The sequence below is a fragment of the Bombina bombina genome, chromosome 4, assembly GCF_027579735.1.
Source record: "Bombina bombina isolate aBomBom1 chromosome 4, aBomBom1.pri, whole genome shotgun sequence".
Lineage (NCBI taxonomy): Eukaryota > Metazoa > Chordata > Amphibia > Anura > Bombinatoridae > Bombina > Bombina bombina.
In genome coordinates this window covers 612,987,803-613,014,403 of record NC_069502.1, presented here as the reverse complement: position 1 = coordinate 613,014,403, position 26,601 = coordinate 612,987,803, and positions in this window count along the sequence as shown.

The following is a 26,601-nucleotide window of genomic DNA, read 5'->3' as shown; positions in this document are numbered from 1 at the left end:
AGGCCCCATAAAATTTGTCTTGCCCTGGTGCAAGTACAACTAGAAGTCTTCAGAATCCCACATTTGCAAAATTAGTAAATATTTCTGATTCTAAAATATTCATGTCTGAAAGAAAGGTTCTTTAGTGATCTTGAGTGGCTGATCGTGGCCATTTCAAGGCGTTCCCAACATGTAGAATTCATGAAGACTCTGTTACTCTTGTGTCTCACTATTTTTGCATATGTTAGAGTTAACTGTTTCATAGAGGAAGTTTTTTTAATTAGTTTGAATAAATTATTTTAAAAAATGCATTAAAAGTTTTAAGGGCTCAAAGATATGAGGTTTCAGGTGTTAAAAAAAGAGGCTTGCAAAGGGCTTTAACATAGAGATACATAGATATACATGTCTGAATATATATATGTATGTATATATACATGTATATATGTGTGTACGGATATATTTATCTATGTATATGTTTATATAGGTTTTTACAGACATATGTACACATATAAACACATAAATACCTTAAATATATACATATATATATATATATATATATATATATATATATATATATATATATATATATATATATAAATACGCACACACATTGGAGCTATTTGCAGTCAAATACCTCAAGTCATGGAAAAGCATTTGTATTCAATATTAATATTTAATAATGGTTTTAACTATGTATTTACTGTAAATATTTAACATTCCAATGTTCTTAACATAGGGAAATATATTCTAAGTATTTTTAAATAGATATCTCTCTCTCTCTCTCTCTCTCTCTATATATATATATATATATTATAGGTATAGATATATATTTTACCAAAAAGTCATCAGAAATATTTATTTCAGAATAAATAAAACATATTCTTCTATGTGAAGAACATTGGAATATGAAATATTCACGATTCATGTCGGGTTTAACGCACTTAAATAAATGCGGTCGGGTTAGCACACGAGTATGGGTGCTGTTTTTAAGTTTTCGCGCTCCATTGAAGTCTTTGGGGGAATATGTTAACATGTTTGTGATATCAAAGGTCTACTTTTTGCGTGCGTCATGGTATTACTCGCGCGGAAACTTTTTACTTTCAACTTGTAATACGAGTGTAACCAGACGCCTGCAAAAAGTGCTCCACTCGTCATCTAGCCCTAAATTTGTGTCAAGCTGAGATATTGAAGTACATTTTATTTCTCATAATAGCTTTCTTTTTATTCTTAGTGAATATAGTTATTTATGCCTCTTTAATTTTTCTCATGTTTTCACTTGAGTAAAGTTAATAAAATTGTTACTAGGATTAACGTAAAACACTGGCATTAACTGACACGCTAATTGGAAGTTGTACTGGGCAGTCAAGTGTACAGAACTAATAATATATTATATTATGCAGCATATTTGAAAGCATTCTCTCATGTCCAGCCAGGATGGTGTATTTCTAAAGAATTCCGTATGTTAACCCAATAGCTAGAAGCTGAAAAAAGCTGATAAAAAATGTTTTTCTATATATGTATGTGTGTGTGTTTGTGTATATATATATATATATATATATATATATATATATATATATATATATACTGTATATATGTGTGTATATATATATATATATATATATATATATATACTGTATATATGTGTGTGTGTGTGTGTGTATATATATACGGATTGAAGACCGTAGCCTCAGAGGCAGCGGATTAAGTTATGGAGCTGTTCGTCCCTTGTTAAATCTACACCATGTCTAAGTTTTTTGTTCATTTCTCTTAAATCACAGTCTTAAAGCTACATCCAATTTCAGGCTCTTAAACTGGAATCCTGTCATTACTTCACATGTATTTAAGTGAGGCCCACCTACTCTTACAGGGTCCATTAATATTTATTTAAAACAAATAAAGGAGGCAAGCAGGGTATTTGTACAGTTCTTGAACAAAATATGCAAGTCTACATAAGAAAGAAAAACACAACTCTTCCTTCACCAACAAATACACTACATCCTGTATCCTCCCAAAAAGAAATCACAGTGTCATGATGAAGTCACAAGCTCAATTCTCATTGGATTGAAATCTTTTGAGTAATCAGAAGAAGGCATTTACTTTATGAGGTAATTCATTTAGGGTCAGATTACAAGTGGATCGTTACTTAACGCTCCATCTCGTGTGCTAACTCAGCTAGAAGTAACCTTTTTGTGTGCATTGGGTTTGCACTTGTATTACAAGTTATAAGTAAAAAGTTATCACTCACACACTAACCCGACAAGAGCAAAATCCCGAACTTAGAATATCGTGCGTGATACCGTATTCCCCCATAGAAGTTAATGGAACAAAAAAAGTAGAAAAACACTCTACTCGCGTGCAAACCAGGGATGGGCGAATGTGCTGAAAGTGTAATTCATTTGGTAGAATGAATAGTCATGTAGACATTTGTTTTGAAAACTAAAATGTTGATAAGGATGAAAATCCATTAAAATTCGGTAATCGAATGTTATTTCTGATTTTCAAATGTTACTTTCCCTTTTCGAATGTTCATAAATAGATTGAATGTCCACATTCAAAATTTTGAAAGTAAAATTCGATTTAACAAATACTATACAGAAGTTCAATAGTTCATGTGGTAAGGAATTTAGTAAATTGATACATAATAGATACAAATATATAAATTACAATGTTTCTATTTCGAATATTGCATAATTTGAATATTACATTTAAAGTGATGGTAAACTATGCTGACATCAAACTAGCGATCGTGTGTAAAATGTTAAAATAATGTGACTTTCATTCATGAAAAGCTGTTAATCGATCATTATTTTTAAATTTTTAACATTAAAATGCTGAAATTTTATATACCTTCCTCCTCCCGTACAACAGCCACCATTAATTTATTCGTGTCACGTTTTTTTTTATACCAATGAAAGTCCAGGCCAGTTGGCGACACTCCTCTAAGCAAACACCGCCACACCCTTCGTTACGTATGCGCTAAATGTTGATCACTGTCTGACAGAGCTATGTCGTGCAATTGTGCGCATGTGCGTATCGGCAAAATATAACATATGAGAGAGAAAACATTTTAAAAAAACAATTGCTGGTAATGTCTAGGATGTAGAAACTCACAACAAAAAAATTAGAATCTCCGTTTTTATTCCGTCTCAAAAGACACTGCGCTTAGAATGATCACAATGTATATAATACATTATATGCAATGTATTGCATACATATTGAAATACATGCGCAGAGCGAACCACGAAGATCTAGATGCCAATACAATGACGTAGAGCGGGGTGGTCCAGCTCTCTCTCCGGACTGAAGAAAATAACAGGAAGTAATGCCGGGGCGGAGCAAAGAGCAATAACGCTCTGTAAGTGAAATCAAAATTTATTAATAAAGGAGAAAGAGAATTTAGAAAAAAACATAGCGACTTAGGTTGAACATACTTGATAATTAAGATTTTATTGACCAATCTGTGTAAATTTACCATCACTTTAAGGAGAGCATTAGAAATACTATTACAAATATACTGATTCAAATTTTTTCGAATTTGAATATTGCATAATTCAAATCGAATTATTAGTTTGGGGGCTGAATTCTAGTGTCCTGTTGTTGTACATTTGAGACTGTGTAAAAGGCTGCAGCTATTCGACTGATCTGCTGGACAATTATATAGTTTACGTGTAGTATAGAGGTCAAATTTGTTTAGCTGACAGCCAGCCCATTTGTTATATATGATGGGGTGTACCATAAATTATCTCTTGAACTTTTTGTAGTTCTATTTATTTAGCAAATAATTACCTAGATTACAAGTCTTGCGTTAGCCTTAAAAAGCAGCATTTAGAGGTACCAACGCTGCTTTTTAACGCCAGCTGGTATTATGAGTCTTGCAGGTACAGGTGAACCGCTCAATTTTTTGGCCAGACTCAAAAATACCGCAAATCCACTTACGTCAATTGCGTATCCTATTTTTTCAATGGGACTTTCATAGCGTCGGTATTACGAGTCTTCCAAAAAGTGAGCGGTACACCCTTTCCTGTCAAGCCTGGTACCGCATTTAAAAGTTAGTAGTTAAGAGTTTTATGGTCTAACGCCGTAGCATAAAACTCTTAACTAAAGTGCTAAAAAGTACACTAACACCCATAAACTACCTATTAACCCCTAAACCGAGCCCCCCCCCACATTGCAAACACTATAATAAATATTTTAACCCCTAATCTGCCGAACCGGACATCGTCGACACTATAATAAATATATTAACCCCTAAACCGCCGCACTCCCACCTCGCAAATATTAGTTGCCACCTACCTACATTTATTAACCCCTAATCTGCCGCCCCCAATGTCGCCGCCACTATATTAAAGTTATTAACCTCTAAACCTAAGTCTAACCCTAACCCCCCTATCTTATATATAATTTAAATAAATCTAAATAAAATGACTACAATTAACTAAATTATTCCTATTTAAAACCAAATACTTACCTATAAAATAAACCCTAAGATAGCTACAATATAACTAATAGTTACATTGTAGCTATCTTAGGATTTATTTTTATTTTACAGGCAACTCTGTATTTATTTTAACTAGGTAGAATAGTTATTAAATAGTTATTAACTATTTAATAGCTACCTAGTTAAAATAAAGACAAATTTACCTGAAAAATAAAACCTAACCTAAGTTACAATTACACCTAACACTACACTACAATTAAATTAATTCCCTAAATTAACTACAATTAAATAAAATTATCTAAAGTACGAAAACAAACAAAAACTAAATTCCAGAAAATAATTAAATAATTACAAGTTTTTTAAACTAATTACACCTAATCTAATCCCCCTAATAAAATAAAAAAAATAAAAAATAATAAAAAGCCCTTACCTATACTAAATTACAAATAGCCCTTAAAAGGGCCTTTTGCTGGGCATTGGCCCAAAGTAATCAGCTCATTTACTTGTAAAAAAAAATACAATACCCCCCCAACATTAAAACCCACCACCCACACAACCAACCCTACTCTAAAACCCACCCAATCCCCCCTTAATAAAAACACCGGGCCGAAGTCTTCATCCAAGCCGGGAAGAAGATGTCCTCCAGATGGGCAGAAGTCTTCATCCAGACGGCATCTTCTATCTTCATCCAGACGGCATCTTCTATCTTCATCCATCCGGCGGAGCGGGTCCATCTTCAAGACATCCGACGCGGAGCATCCTTCCTGGATGACGACTACCCGACGAATGAAGGTTCCTTTAAGTGACGTCATCCAAGATGGCATCCCTTCAATTCTGATTGGTTGATAGAATTCTATCAGCCAATCAGAATTAAGGTAGAAAAAATCCTATTGGCTGATGCAATCAGCCAATCGGAATTGAAGGGACGCCATCTTGGATGACGTCACTTAAAGGAACCTTCATTCGTTGGGTAGTCGTCGGCCAGGAAGGATGCTCCGCGTCGGATGTCTTGAAGATGGACCCGCTCCGCGCCGGATGGATGAAGATAGAAGATGCCATCTGGATGAAGACTTCTGCCCGTCTGGAGGACCTCTTCTTACCGGCTTGGATGAAGACTTCTGCCCGTCTGGAGGACCACTTCGCCCGGCTTCGTTGAGAACTTTGGCCCGGTTGGGTGAAGACTTCTCAAGGTAGGGTGATCTTCAAGGGGTTAGTGTTAGGTTTTATTAAGGGGGAATTGGGTGGGTTTTAGAGTAGGGTTGGTTGTGTGGGTGGTGGGTTTTAACATTGGGGGGTATTGTACTTTTTTTTACAGGTAAAAGAGCTGATTATTTTGGGGCAATGCCCTGCAAAAGGCCCTTTTAAGGGCTATTTGTCATTTAGTATAGGGTAGGGCTTTTTATTATTTTGGGGGGCTTTTTTATTTTATTATTGGGATTAGATTAGGTGTAATTAGTTTAAAATAACTTGTAATTATTTTATTATTTTCTGTAATTTAGTGGGTTTTTTTCGTACTTTAGATAATTTTATTTAATTGTATTTAATTGTAGTTAATTTTATGGAATTAATTAAATTGTAGTGTAGTGTTAGGTGTAATTGTAACTTAGGTTAGGTTTTATTTTACAGGTAAATTTGTCTTTATTTTAACTAGGTAGCTATTAAATAGTTAATAACTATTTAATAACTATTCTACCTAGTTAAAATAAATACAAAGTTGCCTGTAAAATAAAAATAAATCCTAAGATAGCTACATTGTAACTATTAGTTATATTGTAGCTATCTTAGGGTTTATTTTATAGGTAAGTATTTAGTTTTAAATAGGAATAATTTAGTTAATTGTAGTCATTTTATTTAGATTTATTTAAAATATATTTAAGTTAGGGGGTTAGGGATAGGGTTAGACTTAAGTTTAGGGGTTAAGAACTTTAATATAGTGGTAGCGATGTTGGGGGTGGCAGATTAGGGGTTAATAAGTGTAGGTAGGTGGCAGCGACATTGGGGGCGGCATGTTGGGGGAAGCAGATTAGGGGTTAATACATATAATGTAGGTGGCTGTAGTGTCCAGAGCGGCATAATATTAATAATATAATGCAGGTGTCGGCGATGTCGGGGGCGGCAGATTAGGGGTTAATAAGTGTAAGATTAGGGGTGTTTAGACTCGGGGTTCATGTTAGGGTGTTAGGTGTAGACATAACTTTTGTTTCCCCATAGGAATCAATGGGGCTGCGTTAGGAGCTTTATGCTGCTTTTTTGCAGGTGTTTTCAGCCGGCTCTCCCCCATTGATTCCTATGGGGAAATCGTGCACAAGCACGTTTAGCCAGCTCACAGCTACCGTAAGCAGCGCTGGTATTGAGGTGATATGTGGAGCTAAATTTTGCTCTCCGCTCACTTTTCTGCGGCTAACGCCCGGTTTGTAAAAACCCGTAATACCAGCGTTGTCTGCAAGTGAGCGCTGAGCATAAACTGCTCGTTAGCACCGTACCCCTGCGAAGTCTGGTGAACCTGATCCGCACTGTCGGATCAGGTCCGCCAGACTTTGATAACTAGAGGCCATAGAGATATGTGCATATGCGTTTCTAATGGATTTGAGCAGAGACATTATGGGTATAGTGGGCATGTGTGTTTGTTGGATAATGGATTTCTGTAATTTGTGTTAATGTAATAGTGCTTGCTATAACTTTTTTTTACTTTATTTAATTAAGCAGCTAATGGTTGGTGAGATTACTTTCTGACATCATCCAATATGATGAGGGAAATGTCAATGTGTTGTGCACAATATTTTAAGTGGAAACGTGTTCTCTGGGGTTTATTATCAAGTCCATTTAGCTTTGGAATTTGTGAATTTACGGAAAGTGAAAATGGGTCTGTAAATGTGTTTATAAGTAACAAGAATTTAGATTTATGATCAGCCAAAACAGGACTGACACAAAATATGACAATTTTACAGCAAATTGACAATGAAAATAAAATGCTTTCGATAAATATGGAAAATGGCAGATTGTGATCATATCGACACTGAAAAGGGGTCATCAGCTGCTGGTTACATGCAGATAATAATCAAATGAGAGATCATGGTCTTACTTGCTCTCAATATGTATCTGAGCAAGTAGTTTAGATTGGCCTGGGGTGTAGTATTAGAATAAATCACATGAATTTGTGCCATTTCATTTCTTTTTTTTTTCCAAAGATTGTCTGGACTTGACAAATTTGATTGTTATATTAAAATAAATAAAAATATTGAGAAACATAAATCATTATACCATTACGTGAATGAGGTCTGACTTTCCAACCCCCCCCTCCACACCCATCACAGTGAAAATACAATCTTGTAGTAACATATATTCATCATTCTTTACTGCAATATCAATGGTTCAATTTCTCATGGTCTAACCATCATTAAATGTAGAATATGGGACTGCCTGCTTACTAATGCCTAATGCAGAAGCACATCAATAATCAGGCTGAAAACAAAGTGATTTTCTGTGCTCTTAATGGGTAGTCTGATCTATATTACTTTGCTCTTCATATAGGACCCCACATTTATTACTTTGATTTATTACTCTTTATGTCAGTATTTTTTTTAATGCTTCACTCATTTGCAGTATTAAAAAAGGAACATTATAACTAGTACATAACAAAGTTTACACTAATAACACAAGAACCAGGAAAATATGCCCTTATATAATAAAAATTGTTAGCAGCATCCCTTACAGGGACAGTAAGATTTTTCTGCAGTCTTCCAATAGATTTACATATCAATAGATTAAAAGGAAAGTCTAATCAAAATAAAACTTTCAAGTTTCAGATAGGGCATGCGATTATAAACAACTTACCAATTTACTTTTATCATCAAATTTGCTTTGTTCTCTTGGTATTCTTTGTTGAAAGCAAAACCGAGGTAGGTTCATATGCTAATTTCTAAGCCCTTGAAGGCCACCTCTTATCTCAGTGCATTTTGCCAGTTTTTCAAAGCTAGACAGTGCTAGTTCATGTGTGCCATATAGATAACATTGTGCTCACACCCGTGGAGTTACTTATGAGAGGGCACTGATTGGCTAAAATGCAAGCCTGTCAAAAGAACTGAAATAAGGTGGGCAATCTGCAGAGGCTTAGATACTAGGTAATCACAGAGGTACAAAGTGCATTAATATAACCGTGTTGGTTATGAAAAACTGAAGAATGAGTAATAAAGGTGTTATCTGTCTTTTGAAACAATAAAAATTATGAAAGGAAAAAATTATGAAGGAAAATTTGGGGTTTTATTTTCCTTTAAAGAGGCTGAAAAGCAAATTATTTAAAGGGACAGTCTACACCTTGGTCATCTTAAAGTCTTAGATTAAGCTGCAAACAGCCCCCTGTACCTTTTCTATATCATGCAGCAGGAATGGTAAAAAAAAAGTTATTTTAAAATGTATATTTTTTCTGGCCACATTGAAATGGCTGCCAAGCTCAGCGCACTGATGACATCATAATCTGGGCTGCATATGGCATCCAATCACAAAAGGCTCACTAGCTGGCTTCAACAGACTGTCAATGCTATTCAGCAGAGTGCCTAGACGCAGCCCAGATCGTGATGTCATCAGTGGCGGAGCTTGGCAGTCATTTCAAAGTGGCCAGAAACAATATTCATTTTAAAATAACTTTTTTACTGTTCCTTCTGCATGATACAGAAAGGATGCAGGAGGATATTTGCAGTTTAAGCTAAGTCAAGACTTTAAAATGACTAAGGTGTAGACTGTCTTTCTCACATCTCATCTTGGATGTCCTCTCACTACCTTAAGCTAAATCTCTCCAAAACTGAACTCCTTATTTTCCCCCCTTCTTCCAATGTCTCTACCCCCAAAATTTCTATAACTGTTGATAATTCCATCATTACCCCTACCCCGCTCGCCCGATGTCTTGGGGTCACACTTGACTCAGATCTTTCCTTCACTCCTCACATCCAGCCCTTGGCTAAAGCCTGCCGCTTCCACCTTAAAAACATTGCTAAAATTAGACATTTCCTTACACAAGATACAACCAAGATTTTAATCCACTCTCTCATCCTTTCCCGCCTCGACTACTGCAATTCCGTCCTCTCTGGTCTACCTAGCTGCCGCATAGCTCCTTTACAATCCATTATGAATGCCTCTGCCAGGCTCATCTTCCTTACTCGTCGCTCTTCATCTGCTGCACCTCTCTGCCAATCCCTTCACTGGCTTCCTCTTGCCTCTAGGATTAAACATAAAATCCTCACCCTGACATATAAAGCTCTCAACTGCACTGCTCCCCCCTACATCTCAGAACTTGTCTCTAGATACTCTCCCTCCCGTCCCCTTCGATCAGCTCAGGATCTCCTCCTCTCTTGTTACTTCCTCACATTCCCGTTTACAGGACTTCTCCAGACTGGCCCCCATCTTGTGGAACTCCTTGCCTCGCTCCATAAGACTCTCCCCTAGTTTTAACAGCTTCAAACACTCCCTAAAAACTCTACTATTCAGGGATGCATACAACCAACACTAACCTTTCCTAACTCCATTGCTTTCCCCTTGAACCCCTTAGAATGTAAGCCTATGAGCCCAGCTGTTTGCAGATCGCTTCATAAGAGCCGACTATAACAGTGAAACTCTCGGCAGGGCCCTCTACCCACTTGACCCCTACAAAAGATATCCTGTACACCGACTATGGCCTCGCTTCCATTGAGTCGTTAAAAATGGAGCCGTAAGCTACCGAAGCGGCCGACAGCTAAAAGTAATTTACGGCTCCATTTTAGTACCAGGTTTCCATTTAAATATTTTGCGGATAGCGTGCAGTCGCTCTTTTCGTGTAGCTGTAAGTTAACGTTGTGTTAACGCTTCCATCTGATGTCGGATTTCTTGAAAATCAATTTGTTGCTAAGGTAACCCGACCTTACGCTATAGAATTTACGTTTAACGTCCGTGCTCCTTACCGGTGATCACCTCTCAAGAAAAATAAAGATACACTTATCCATATTTTTAATAATCAAATACTATATTTTAATATAATGATATTTACCACTTCATAAATATAAGTAATATGTATTGCTGCCCTAGGCATAGGTCTAGTTTGCATTCTGTAGATATGTTCTTGCATATATTATAATATTTAAATATATACTGATATTTCTATTAGAATATAAGTTCAACTATTTCTATACATGAGACAACAATAAATATTACTTATAACAATTTATTTCTACATTGAAACACTTGAATTATTAGCAAGTTTTATAATTTCAATAGAAAATAGGTCTCAAAAAGCACAATTTTCCTCTTTTACACCTAGTTGAGCTGGGTGTAATATTTCTCAATGTATCGACAGCCTCCGACAGTGTATTAACGGTTAGCGCTTTCATTGGAAACCTGGTATAATTTATCGATTAACGGCTTCTATTACTTTCTATGGGACGCGAAGATCTTTTCGGCAGCCGAAGTCCAGCTGCCGATATTGAGGTATAACGCGCCATTGGAAACAGTTGATAAACGATATTGCTTCCGACAGCATATTTATCGGTTTGCGAGTGCACGCAAACTGAATTACGACTCAATGGAAGCGAGGCCTATGTTTACAGCACTGCGGAATCTGTTGGCACTCTACAAATACCTGATAATAATAATAATAATAATAATAATAATAATAATAATAATAATAATAACTGTCCCTTTAACCTTGTTTTCCTTCAAAATGCTGCAAGTAGCAGAAGCCAGCTACCCATTTGACAGTTCTTGCAATGGACAAACTCATTTTCAGCTTGTCTTAATTGGTCATAATTAAAGAAGGTGAAATAAAAATATTTGCAAGTAACTTTGCAAATAATTAATAGATTGACCATGATAAATCCCTTTAACCTTAAATTTGGATTTGTAGAAAACTGTAATTCATAATAAGTTAAAATTGAACAATTCCAAAATCACTGTTTTGTAAATGAAATTTTGTAAAAAAAAATAAAGAGTGTTTTTTGTTTGAGGTACTACTGAACCAATTACAAAATATTTATTTATTGTAGCAAAAGGGCATTTTGATTTAATGGTGCAAACATGACATGTTTATTTGTATACATTAGAAGTCCTGGTTCAAACCACAACAGTATTCCTTTCTTTCATGTAATTGGCAAGAGTCCATGAGCTAGTGACGTATGGGATATACAATCCTACCAGGAGGGGCAAAGTTTCCCAAACCTCAAAAGGCCTATAAATACACCCCCCACCACACCCACAATTCAGTTTTACAAACTTTGCCTCCTATGGGGGTGGTGAAGTAAGTTTGTGCTAGATTTCTACGTTGATATGCGCTTCTCAGCTTTTTTTGAAGCCCGGTTCCTCACAGAGTGCAGACTGCAGTGAATGACAGAGGGATGTGAAGGGAGTATTACCTATTGAATGCAATGGTCATCCTAACGGGGATCTATTTCATAGGTTCTCTGTTATCGGTCGTAGAGATTCATCTCCTACCTCCCTTTTCAGATCGACGATATACTCTTATATACCATTACTTCTGCTGATTCTCATTTCAGTACTGGTTTGGCTATCTACTTTATGTAGATGAGTTTCTTTTGGTAAGTATGTTTCTTTTATTTAAGACACTCTCAGCTATGGTTTGGCACTTTATATTTAAAGTTCTAAATATATGTTTGTACTTATATTTGCCATGATTCAATTTTATCAGTATATTTCCTTTTTTGCAGACTGTCAGTTTCATATCTGGGAAATGCATATTTAAAAAAAAAAAAAAAATCTTACTTGAAGTTTTCAAATTGACTCTCTTTTCTAAATTGCTATTATTTATTGCGTTATTCTTGGCGCGAGACTTTTTTGGTGCGATAATTACGTTTGTTGACGTTATTTCGTCATTTCCGGCGTCTAAGGCCTCGCTTCCATTGAGTCGTTAAAAATGGAGCCGTAAGCTACCGAAGCGGCCGACAGCTAAAAGTAATTTACGGCTGCATTTTAGTACCAGGTTTCCATTGAAAAGATTAGCGTGTTGCGCGCAGTCGCTCTTTTCGTGTAGCTGTAAGTTAACGTTGTGTTAACGCTTCCATCTGACGTCGGATTTCGTGAAAATCAATTAGTTGCTAAGGTAACCCGACCTTACGCTATAGAATTTACGTTTAACGTCCGTGCTTCTTACCTGTGATCGCCTCTCAAGAAAATTAAAAAAACACTTATCCATATTTTTAATAATCAAATACTATTTTCTAATATAATTATATTTAACACTTCATAAATATAAGTAATATTTCTTGCTGCCCTAGGCATAGGTCTAGTTTGCATTCTGTAGATATGTTGCATATATTATTATATTTAAATATATACTGATATTTCTATTAGAATATAAGTTCAACTATTTCTATACATGAGACAACAATAAATATTACTTATAACAATTTATTTCTACATTAAAACACTTGCATTATTTGCAAGTTTTATAATTTCAATAGAAAATAGGTCTCAAAAAGCACAATTTTCCTATTTTACACCTAGTTGAGCTGGGGGTAACATATCTCAATGTATCGACAGCCTCCGACAATGTATTAACGGTTAGCGCTTTCATTGGAAACCTGGTATAATTTATCGATTAACAGCTTCTATTACTTTCTATGGGACGCGAAGATCTTTTCGGCAGCCGAAGTCCGGCTGCCGATATCGAGGTATAACGCGCCATTGGAAACAGTCGATAAACGATATTGCTTCCGACAGCATATTTATCGGTTTGCGAGTGCACGCAAACTGAATTACGACTCAATGGAAGCGAGGCCTTAGTTGGCACTGAGTTTTTTCAAGTGGTTGCTTCATCTATGACGCTTGTGTTTGTTGCAGATGTTTTTGGTGCCAAAAAATATTTTGTCAGTTGTGGGCGTCATACTTGGCGCCAAACTTTTGACATTATTTAAGACTTCATTTCTTTTTTGCTTCTGGTTTCCAGAGGCTTATTTTGTTTGCTTCTCTTTCCCATTCCTGAAACAGTCATATAAGGAAATTGATAATTTTGCTTAATATGTTATTTTTTTCTCTTACATATTGCAAGATGTCTCAAACTGACCCTGTCTCAGAATCTAATACTGGAATCCTGCTGCCTGATGTGGGTTCTACAAAAGCTAAGTGCATTTGTTGTAAACTTGTGGTAACTGTTCCTCCAGCTGTAGTTTGTGATAGTTGTCATGACAAACTTTTACATGCAGACAATATTTCCATTAGTAGTAGTCCATTACCTGTTGCTGGTCCTTCAACATCTAATGCTCAGGAAATTCCTGTTAATGTGAGAGAATTTGTTTCTAATTCCATTCTGAAGGCTTTGTCTGTCATACCGCCTTCTAATAAACGTAAAAGGTCTTTTAAAACTTCTCATAAAATTGATGAATTTGTAAATGACCGACAACATTCTGATTTATCTATCTCTGATGAGGATCTATCTGGTTCAGAAGACTCTGCCTCAGATATTGACACTGACAAATCTTCATACTTATTTAAAATGGAGTATATTCGTTTCTTATTAAAAGAGGTGTTGATTGCATTAGATATGGAGTCCTCTTGATATTAAAACTAGTAAACGTTTAAATTCGTTTTTTAAACCTCATGTAGTTATTCCTGAGGTTTTTACAGTTCCTGATGCTATTTCAGATGTGATTTCTAGGGAATGGAAAAGACTGGGTACTTCTTTTACTCCTTCTTCAAGGTTTAAGAAACTATATCCTTTGCCGACTGATAGATTGGAGTTTTGGGAAAAGATCCCCAAAGTTGATGGGGCCATCAATACTCTGGCAAAGCGTGCTACTATTCCTACGGCAGATAGTACTTCTTTTAAAGATCCTTTAGATAGGAAACTTGAATCTTATCTAAGGAAGGCTTATTTATGTTCAGGTCATCTTCTTAGGCCTGCTATTTCTTTCGCTGATGTTGCAGCTGCCTCAACGTTTTGGTTGGAAACCTTAGCGCAACAAGTACCAGATCATAATGTGTATAGCATTGTTAAGTTAATTCAACATGCTAATAATTTCATTTGTGATACCATTTTTTATATCATTAGAATTGATGTTAGATATATGTCTTTAGCTATATTAGCTAGAAGAGCTTTATGGTTTAAATCTTGGAATGCTGATATGACTTCTAAATTAACGTTGCTATCTCTCTTTCCAAGGTAATAAATTATTTGGTTCTCAGTTGGATTCGATTATTTCGACTGTCACTGGGGGGGAAGGGAGCTTTTTTGCCTCAGGATAAAAAATCTAAGGGTAAATTTAAGGCTGCTAACCATTTTCGTTCCTTTCAACAAAATAAGGAACAGAAACCTGGTCCTTCCCCTAAGGGAACGGTTTCCAATTGGAAGCCTTCTTCAGTCTGGAAGATCTAAATCAGCCCCCAAGTCCGCATGAAGGTGCGGCCCTCATTCCAGCTCAGCTGGTAGGGGGAAGACTAAGATTTTTCAAGGATGTTTGGATCAATTCAGTCCAAAATCATTGGATTCAGAACATTGTTTCTCAGGGGTACAGAATAGGTTTCAGAGTAAGACCGCCTGTGAGAAGTTTCTTTCACTCACGCATTCCAGTGAACCCAGAAAAAGCTCAGGCTTTCCTGAAGTGTGTTTCAGATCTGGAGTTATCTGGGGTAATTGTGCCAGTTCCTTTTCAGGAACGGGGTCTGGGGTTTTATTCAAATCTGTTCATTGTCCCAAAGAAGGAGAATTCTTTCAGACCAGTTCTGGATCTAAAAATTTTGAATCGTTATGTAAGAATACCAACATTCAAAATGGTGACTATAAGGACTATTCTGCCTTTTGTTCAAGGGCATTATATGTCCACAATAGACTTACAGGATGCATATCTTCATATTACGATACATCCAGATCACTATCAGTTCCTGAGATTCTCTTTTCTAGACAAGCATTACCAATTTATTGCTCTTCCTTTTGGCCTAGCGACAGCTCCAAGGATCTTTTCAAAGTTTCTCGGTGCCCTACTCTCTGTAATTAGAGAGCGGGGTATTGCGGTGTTTCCTTATTTGGACGATATCTTGGTACTTGTTCAGTCTTTGCGTTCTGCAGAATCTCACACGAGTCAACTAGTGTTGTTTCTTCAAAGACATGGGCCTCGCTTCCATTGAGTCGTAATTCAGTTTGCGTGCACTCGCAAACCGTTAAATATGCTGTCGAAAGCAATAGCGTTTAACGACTGTTTCCAATGGCGCGTTATACCTCAATATCGGCTGCCGGACTTCGGCTGCCGAAAAGATTTTCGCGTCCCATAGAAAGTAATAGAAGCCGTTAATCGATAAATTATACCAGGTTTCCATTGAAAGCGCTAACCGTTAATACACTGTCGGAGGCTGTCGATACATTGAGAAATATTACCCCCAGCTCAACTAGGTGTAAAGGAGGAAAAAAGAGCTTTTTGAGGCCTGTTTCTCATTGAAATAGCAAATCACAAAAAAATTATGAGTGTTTCAATGTACAAATAACATTATATATGCTACATTTATTGGTCCTATGTATAGGAATATTTGCACCCATGTTGTCATAGAAATTTCAATATGTATGTGCATATAAAAATATATGCAAGCACCACAATTATGGAACGACCTCCCGCACACTTTCAAACCTTCCCCATGCCTAATATCCTTTAAGAGATCCCTCTCTACATATCTCAAAACAGAATGCACCTGTCATTGTTGATTATATATTTCCTACCGGTTCTATGTTAAATTTTTGTGCATATATGGTGTATTATTTTTTTTTTTTATTTTATTGTACCCATTGTATCAATGCAATGTTTTGTGGACCCAGGACATACTTGAAAACCATAGAAATCTCAATGTATCTTTCCTGGTAAAATATTATAAAAATAAATAAAATATCTACCTATTCAAAATGAAACCTTTGCCCAGGGATGCTATATATAATCTCAATACATATAGAAAAATAATTCAAAGGAAATAAGTTGTTTATCATGAAGATGAGTTTTATTATTACAGATTTACCCTCATTCAAATGTAATTTTCAATGTGAAAATCATATTTATTCAATACAAAACGATGACACATTAAAGTTATAATGTGTCATAGTACTAATATTTATAAAATATATGTAATGTCATGTCTGCTAAAGCAGATAATACATTTGCAATATTTAGACTATTAACCAAAATACATAAGTGCTTAATATTACATACTTCAAGAGATATGAAGTATTGTCTTTAACATGGAGTTATTGAAACATTTTAAAAGTGCATTGTGCATTGGTCCCAGGGAGAGTCTGTGTCTGTTCATATGATGTCAATTAAAATGTATTAATCACCTCTATATCATGGCAATCACATATATGTTGTATATACATCAGTGCTTAAATATCCTAAAGATACATTTATCTAATTATTCTAAATATTGAATAATAATCTTGACAAAAAGGAGTGCATTAGTCATGATAGGTATTAGTCATGATAGGTATATATTTCAGATATTACATTCCACATAGGACTATAAGAATGAATGCAAGGTATTTGGCCATATCAACAGGAAGGAGTATTTACTTTTCAACTCTTCTATAACTGTATAACCCTTATTAGCTTCATCTGAAGGAGCAAACAACATATGCTTGTGGAATATAAATCATAACATTTACACATGTCACGTTGACTTATGTTAGATAGCATATACTGTATAAATTTCAGACACGTATCCCCAAGTATTCTTAAACGGCATAATATGATATCCTCAATAAAAGGACACATAAATTTATCAACAATGTACACCTGCATATTAATTGACATCATGTGAATTAAAAATGAATAAAGCTGTTCATTTTTAGCAGATAAACAGCTATTAGAATAATATTAAGATATATGTTCAAATTTGGATTAGAAAAATGGATGCATATTTATGAGATGAAAATCGCACTTAAAAAAGTGCTTTAGTGCAAAAATTAGATATGATATATCTTGGGTTGAAAAAAAAGAATATTAATTAATTCTTGCGGCGGGATTTTGCCTTTGGAGGAGAGGTACTTAGGGGGGCAGTGTGGCGTCTTGTGCGACGCCCACCAGCTGAATGTGAGGCTAATAACCGCGATTCAGGGTCCTGCAGGGAGATGACAGAGGATGCAAGGGAGGATGGAGTTTGGGGCCTATCCGCGAGCCTCTCCACTGCCTCTGCCAGGCGGACGAGTGAGGCATTATGGATGTCCATTTGGCTCTGTATCCTTCTCAAATCCTGCTGCTGCTGGAGCCTGGACAGCCTAAGCTCTCTATGTATGAGCCTCAGTAGATCATCCTGCTGGGACTGTGCCGGACCCTGTTGTACATTTGGTGTCTCAGGAACTAATAATTGGCTGGTTCCAGGGCTGTCTCTCCGTATTGGTGACTGTGAGGTTGTCTGTGATGGCACTGTTGGCAATACATTGGTGGGTGCAGTGGGTGGTGGTGTGGATTCCTGTTGTGCCATAGGAGTGGGAGGCATATAGTACAGATGATGCAGATCTGTATGCTGCTGTGGTGGGTGCATCATCTGCTGCTGAGGATAATGATGTCGTGGTGGGTGCATCATCTGTTGCTGAGGAGGATGTTGTGGTGGGTGCATCATCTGCTGCTGAGGAGGATGTTGTGGGGGGTGCATCATCTGCTGCTGAGGAGGATGTTGTGGGGGGTGCATCATCTGCTGCGGTGGGTGCAGCTGTGGGGGCTGTGCCATTTGTTGCTGCGAAGTATGCATGAACTGCCATTGTTGAGGAGGATGAGTCTGCTGGGGTTCAGAACCCAAAACATGAAATGTTGTCTCCGAAGTAGATGGAGAAGGGCATGATACATCCTCCACCTCATATGCCCTAGGCTGCTGCATATCATCTTCTAAGAGGCTGATATAGGAGGTAGTGTCACCATAGATATCCTCATCCTCCTCAGTGAATGTAGGAACATCCTGCTGTGGTGTTGGTGCAGCTTCATACTCCTCCTGTTCGGAACCTACAAATAAATATACGGTATGTTTACATTATCTATCTAATAGAATATATTACTTTGTAGCATAACAATACAGACTATTATATTCCATATTTATGTGTATATATGTACACACACACACATACACACACACACACACACACACATACACACACACACACACACACACATACACACACACATACACACACACACACACACATATAGTGTGTTTGGGATAAAATCAAAGCATATATGACCATAACTGAGGAATCTTTATAGACTGTGTCTTAAAGGAACATTGTTAAAGGGACACTGTACCCAAATATTTTCTTTTGTGCTTCAGATAGAGCATGCAATTTTATTCAACTTTCGGATTTACTCCTATTTTCAAATGTTCTTTATTCTCTTGGTATCTTTATTTGAAATGCAAGAATGTAAGTTTAGATGGTGGCCCATTTTTGGTGAACAACCTAGGTTGTCCTTGCTGATTGGTGGATAAATGCATCCACCAATCAAAAACTGCTGTCCAGAGTTCTGAACCTAGAAAAAAAGCTTACATGTCTTATTTTTCATATATAGATAGCAAGAGAATGAAGAGAAATTCATAATAGGAGTAAATTAGAAAGTTGCTTAAAATTGCATGCTGTATCTGAATCACAAAATAAAAATTTTGGGTACAGTGTCCCTTTAAGGACAATGACACATGATTTATATGAAATGCTTAATATTCTTGGATATTATATTATCAATATTCTTGCTTGTCGGAGCAGATATACAATACAGAGTGCTTGCTGAACATATTAAATACAACTATGTAAATTTAGATTCATAGCTAAACACAGATGGGTATTTATGATATACAACATATATACATCACATATATGGTTATATTTAATATTGAATATTCACCTTCATACACCTCTTCAGGTGGCACAGAGGTGTCCATTGTCCCCTTACATCCGTAAACAGATTCATCCGAGATGACATTGGACAGCATCTCCTCCCATGACCTTAGGTGTATTCTCTTGCTAGGACCACCACCTGTCCCACGTGCATATTTGGCCTGCTGTGCCAGCTTAGCTTTGGTTTCCCTCCTGCAGTCATGATAGCGGTGTTTAATGCTGGCAGTAGAACGATTACGTCCTAAGCAGCTGACTGCCACTCGAATCTCCTCCCACAGCTTATTCCGGACAGCCGGCCTCAGGTTAGGGTTCTCCAGCTGAGCTGCCCTCTCCAAGTATGCCTCAACAAGAGCCTCCTTCTCCTCCTCAGAGTACCTCTCCTCTCTTAGCCTGCCCTTCACACCTGAAGGGCCAGCAGACACAGACTCTCCCTCCTGTGACTGGGGACCAGCCCTCTCTACCTCCTCTGTCCCTGCAGGCTGTGACAGGCTACCACCAGCCCCACCCCCAGTTGCCACAGTCTGCCCCACTTTCCCTTTTCTTTTTGTGCCTAGCTGAGGCTGACTCCTCCTCACTCCTCCCACCTCCATTCCTCTTCCACCCTCTCTCCTTCCCTCCTCTGCCAGGGTTTGAGGAAGGACAAATCCTCCACCCAAACCTCGGCCCCTATTCCTGCCCATACTACTCCCTACTTCCCCCCTCCCCCTCCCTCTATCCACCCTCACCACTGCCCTCCCCCTAGCCACCCCCTTCCCAACTCCACTAGGCCTATCCATCCCTTTCTCCTTCCTCCCTAACTCTAACCTAACACTAAAGTCCCTAGCTTACCTAACTACACTAATTCACCTAACTAAACCCTAAATTAAATAGCCCCAAAACTAACTACCTAACCTATCTAGACCCTAACTATCTCTATTCTATATCCCTCAAAATAAAAATAAAATGTGGGGGTAAAAATAAACAAAGGGATGTAAATGAAAAAGGAAAAACTAAGGAGGATTAGAACAAAATTATAGAAAAATAATAAGGGATGCAAATTAAGAAAGGGGTGAGCTATATAGTCAAATGAAACAAAAAATATGGGATGTTAAAAAAAAAAAATAGGATGGGCAAAATGTATATATAAAAAAACAAGTTATATAGTGAGGAAGGGAAGGGTAGTCAAAGGGGGGATGGGAAGTGGAATAAAGGGATTAATGAAAGGAGTAATAAAGGAAGATGGGGATATGGGGGTTAATGAAATAAAAAATGTGAATGTGTTTGTATCAAATAAAAGTGTGTATGTGTGTGTGTGTGTATTTGTGTGTATAAACTAATGTGTGTTAATTAACTAATGTATGGATGTGTGTGTGTGTGTTCCTAATATTATATGAGGCCTACAATAAGAATATATGAAAATCAAATATCAAACTCTCCACTAACTCTCAAACAACTCTCAAAAACCCAAAACTCCTACCAACGCAACTAGCTCCCGTGTCTTTCTCTCTAGAGGCGATCACAGGTAAAGAGCGCAGGCGCAAACCGTTATTCTTATAGACAGAGGTCGGGTTACCATGGCAATGCACTTGTTATGGCGCGCTTTTCGACAAATCCGACATCGGTTGGCAACGCAAACTTACGTACGGCCGAAAAGAGCGACTGCGCGCAACACGCTAATCTTTTCAATGGAAACCTGGTACTAAAATGGAGCCGTAAATTACTTTTAGCTGTCGTCCGCTTCGGTAGCTTACGGCTCCATTTTTAACGACTCAATGGAAGCGAGGCCATGGTTGGAGGATCAATTTACCAAAAAGTTATTTGATTCCTCAGACAAGGGTAACCCTTTTTAGGCTTCCAAATAGATTCAGTATCCATGAATTTGTCTCTAACAGACAAGAGATGTCTGAAATTGGTTGCAGCTTGTCGGAACCTTCAGTTTCAATCATTCCCTTCAGTAGATATGTGCATGGAGGTTTTAGGTCTCATGACTGCAGCATCGGACGCGATCCCCTTTGCTCGTTTTCACATGAGACCTCTTCAGCTTTGTATGCTGAACCAATAGTGCACGGATTATACAAAGATATCACAATTAATATCCTTAAATCCCAATGTTCGACTATCTCTGACTTGGTGGTTAGATCACCATCGTTTAGTTCTTTTATTCGTCCAACCTGGACTGTGATCACAACAGATGCGAGTCTTTCAGGTTGGGGAACTGTCTGGGGATCTCTGACAGTGCAGGGGGTTTGGAAATCTCAAGAGGCGAGATTACCAATCAATATTTTGGAACTCCGTGCGATTCTCAGAGCTCTTCAGTTTTGGCCTCTACTGAAGAGAGAACCATTTATTTGTTTTCAGACAGGCAATGTCACAACCATGGCGTATGTCAATCATCATGGTGGGACTCACAGTCCTCAAGCTATGAAAGAAGTATCTCGGATCCAGCTCCTGTCAAATTTCTGCGGTCCATATCCCAGGTATAGACAATTGGGAAGCGGATTATCTCAGTCGTCAGACTTTACATCCGGGAGAGTGGTCTCTTCACCCAGATGTGTTTTTTCAGATTGTTCAGATGTGGGGGCTTCCAGAAATAGATCTGATTGCTTCTCATCTAAACAGGAAACTTCCCAGGTATCTGTCCAGGTCCAGGGATCATCAGGCGGAAGCAGTGGATGCGTTGACACTTTTTTTGAGTTATCAATCTGGTTATTTTTTTCCCACCTCTAGTTCTTCTTCCAAGAGTGAATTCCAAAATCATAATGGAGCGTTTGTTTAGGATTGTATATCCCATACGTCACTAGCTCATGGACTCTTGCCAATATGAAAGAAATGAATTTATCAGCTAAATTCTTACATAAATTATGTTTTATTTTTAATTTATTTATTTTTTACTTATTTTTGTTTTAATATTCTTTATGGAAGGATGCTCCTAGAGTGTCTATGAAACATATCTTGTGTTAGTTGTGCTTCATATTTTGAGATTTAAGGGGAGAGAGGGGGGCCTTGATGGAGTGAATGAGGCACATTGTGGGTAGTGATAAAGGGAGTAATGGAGAGAGAGAGGAAGAGTTATGGCTGGAGTGACAGAAGGATAGATAAAGTGTACTGATAAAAGGCCGACATAAGGAGAGGAAGGTGTGTGAGAGAGAGTGACAGTGCACGGGGTCAGTGGACATTAGCCCAAGAGAGAAAATAGGTCAGTGGAGGTGTGCGTAAAAGAACTATCAAGTATGCAATTAAGAAACAAAGCACAATCCATATTTGGAAATGTATAAATAATATATATGCTATTGAAAAAGGTTCCTCTAAAGCTTTACAGTCAGGAACCAATAAGGAGAAGCTTCAACATCAAGAACTTCTTTATCCATGATAAGAGGTAGCCATGGCAAAAAGTGTGTGGTTTTTAATAGAGATGTGGTTTCAACTTCCATCTTAAAAATGGTTGGTACATGGGCTTTTTACAGGATTCGGATAACAAGAATGAATTTATCAGAAAAAATGACTTATTTCACATTTATGTTGATAAGTTTTTATTCAAGATTTTACATAGACAATAAACAATAATCATACATTCCAACATCTGTAGGTCACTTAGTTCATAATAAATACATTCCAATATCTTGTAATGTAACATAAACATTTAACATTTGCTCTGTACCGTTGCAAAAGGTGTTATAGTTATATCATGTATTCTTCACCTGGCCTGGTCCACTCCCTCCCCCCCTCCCCCTTGAGGCTTCATGGTAATGGATATAGGGCTCCCATTGTAGCAGGAAGGTCTCTCTGTCATCTAGATATTCAGCCATGGCACTTGCTTTATCAAAGTGATATGATATCTTTTGTTTAATTATTTCAAAACTAGGAGGAGTTCCCTTCCAGAATTGGGCTATACCCAGTCTCACTATCGTGCAGATCCATCTAACTAGCTTGTTATTGTGCTTAGAGAGTCCTGGGATCGGAAAGTGGAGCAGAGCCTGTTCCATCGTTAGTCCGATTATCTTTTGGAAAATCTCACTCACTAGGGCCGAGGTATGATCCCATATCTCCTTAACATATCTACACTCCCACCACATATGTGGGTACGTTCCTAGTGCTCCGCACCCTCTATAACAAAGTTTGGACAGTGGATCTCCTCTGCCTCCTGATCTAGTTGGGAATAAGTACCATCTGAAAGCAACCTTAATGAAGTTTTCCTTGAGTGCCGCGTTCTGCGAGAAAGATAACCCACCTGCAAGATTTTCTGTCCAAGTTTTAATGGACCAAGTTTGTCCTGTATCCTGTTCCCATTTTCGCATGATGGGGGGTTTACCATCTTGAGGAGAACTATTGAATATAGTGTATAAGGTGGAAATACCCCCTCTAATGTGGTGATCAGCTAAGCAAAGCCTTTCTAGTGTGGTGCTTACAGGAGCCCTTTCGCCCCCCATGATCTGTTGTGCTCTGGATTTTAATTGTAGGTAATGGTACCATATGTTTCTATCCTCGCTATCTAAAGCTTGATATTGTTCAAACGTCATCAATCTGTCCTCTTTATATATGTCTGCTATTCTATAGAGTCCTTTATTGGCCCATTTCTGTTGTGTGCTTTTGTCAATGTTGGAGGACTGGGTTATCAGGGGTGTAATCTTCGACCGCTTATTGAGTAAGGGAAATTTGGAGTTTAATGTTTTCCACATGGGTATAGTGTGATAGATTGCAATGTATTCACATTTTTTATGGGTGGTAACCACATCAGGCATTCACAATAAGTTAGATAAAGGTATGGTTCCCATAATGCTAGATTCAATTTGTACCCATTGTGAGATATTGTGGGGTTGAAACCATTGCACAGTTTGGGCCATGCGAGCTGAATAGTAATAAGGAATTAGATTTGGTACATCCACCCCTCCTTCCTTTCTAGCGGAGCACATACGTTTTTTATTGATTCTAGCTCTCTTTCCCTGCCATACAAACTTGAGAATGTCGTTTTGGAGTTTATGTAAGTCTGCTAGTGGGAGCGTGATAGGCAAGGAACGGAACAAATACAACAGCTTGGGCAACAAGGTCATTTTAGTTGATATGATTCTACCATATAGGGATATTTTGAGTTTCATCCATTTCGCTATTAGGGCTCAAATATTTTTAAACATAGGTATGTAGTTTATCTGAAGCAGGGAGTGTATATTATTAGATAGATTAATCCCTAAATATTTAATGGACTTCTTAGGCCAGTTAAACGAGAAGTTTAATTCCATTAATTTTTTAGTATGATGTGGTAATTTGACTCCAATGGCCTCGCACTTCTCTTCATTAATTTTATAGCCTGATAGTGACCCAAATTGTTGTATTATTTTATATACTGGGGGGAGGGAGAGTAATGGTTTGGTTAGTGTCAGGATAACGTCATCTGCAAATAGGGATATCTTATGTTCTGTCTGACCCACTGTAAGTCCCGAAAATGTCCTGGTTGTCTCTAATTTTAATGGCGAGCGGTTCTATACTTAGGGCGAAAAAAAGCGGGGAAAGTGGGCATCCCTGTCGGGTGCCATTGTTAACGGGTATTGGTCTGGATTGATAACCTGATAGTCTAACATAAGCTGTATGGAATGAGTATATGGATTTGATAGCGTCATAAAATTACCCTGTAATACCAACCTTCTCCAATACCGCAAACATAAAGTCCCAGTTGATTCTGTCGAACGCCTTCTCTGCATCCAAAGAAAGGAACAGAGAAGGCGTTCCCCGAACCGTGGCTATATTAATTAAATCTATATTTTTTCTAGTGTTGTCTGGGGCCTCTCTTTGTGAGATAAACCCTACTTGATCTGGATGAATTAGTTTAATGAGGAGGGGATTAAGACGATTTGCTAAAATTTTAGTAAATAGTTTGATATCCTGATTGATTAAAGAAATAGGCCTATAATTTTGGCAATGTTGTTTGTTTTTACCAGGTTTCGGAATCACTGTGATTCTAGCCATCAACATTTCCTTGGGTACTTCTTTACCCTGCATTATAGCGTTAAATACCTTTGCTAGTTGCGGTATTACTAAGGGCTGTAAAATTTTATAAAAGAGGCCTGAGTAGCCGTCGGGTCCTGGTGCCTTAGATCCTTTGAGGTTTTTTATGCTTAGTTTTATTTCCTCATGGGTAATGGGGTTATTTAAGGAGTCCAGTTCCTCCTTTGCTATATTGGGCAATGCGCTATCTCTAAGATAGGATATTAAATCTAGAGCTTTGTCTCTGGTTTTATTACCTGTCGGTATATTATACAGTCTTTGGTAGTAGTCAGCAAATAAGTTTGCTATGTCTTGAGGGTCATTAGTTGTCTTGTTGTCCGGGGTCTGTATTTGTGGGACTGTTGTGGCCCTTATGACGTCTTTTAGTTTATTAGCTAACATTCGGTCGGGCTTATTTCCATAAATATAATATTGGGTGTCAGCTATTCTTATTGATCTGGTCGCTTCTTTATTTAAGAGAGTGTCTAATTCTTCATTCTTGGCTTTGAGCTCATTAGCTATTGTACGCAAAGGGTTTCTACTAAGTTGTGCTCGTAACTGATTTGTCTCCGTTTTTAGGTCTAGTAATTTAGCTTCCCTAAGTTTACGTTGTCTGCTAGATTCAGCCATGAGTAGGCCTCTAATATACGCCTTCAGTGCCCCCCATTCAAAGGTGGGATTATGAGTGGAATTGTTGTTGATTTCTATAAATTCTGCAATTCATTGTTTTAACATGTCTAGGACAGGACCATCGTTAAGTAAGGATGTATCTAAAGTCCAGGATTTAGTCCTTCGTGGGTTAATCAACCCTGCCAGAGTGATTTCCACTATAGAGTGGTCTGACCAAGAGCAATTCTTGATAGAAGCCTTGGTAAGAAGAGGCACCAGGATTTGACTCAGCAAGATATAATCTATTCTGGAGTGCGAAGCATGTATGGGGGAGTAATAAGTGTAGTCGTGAACCCCTTGGTTAAGTGAACGCCAGCTATATGTCAGGTTATGGTCTATAGAAAAGTAATGGAGAACCCTGCTTGGTTTTATATTTGCATTAGTATGTGTGCCCACCTGCGAGGATCTATCGATTTTATCGTTCATGGTGATGTTAAAGTCACCTCCTACTATGGTTTTGTACCTTTTCCATAATGTTAAATGTTTGCTCAGCTTGGAGATAAAGTTAGCTTGTGATTCGTTAGGTGCGTATACATTAACTAATAAAACTGGGGTGTTTTGTATCGATCCCTGTATTATCAAATACCTGCCCTCTCTATCTCTAACCACAGAGTCCTCGTGAAAATTCAGAGATGAATGGATTAACACTGATACCCCACATTTCTTTTTAGGGCCAATAGCGTGGTATTGTGTAGGGAATGACCTATACCAGTATTTGGGTGTGTGTGATGATGTA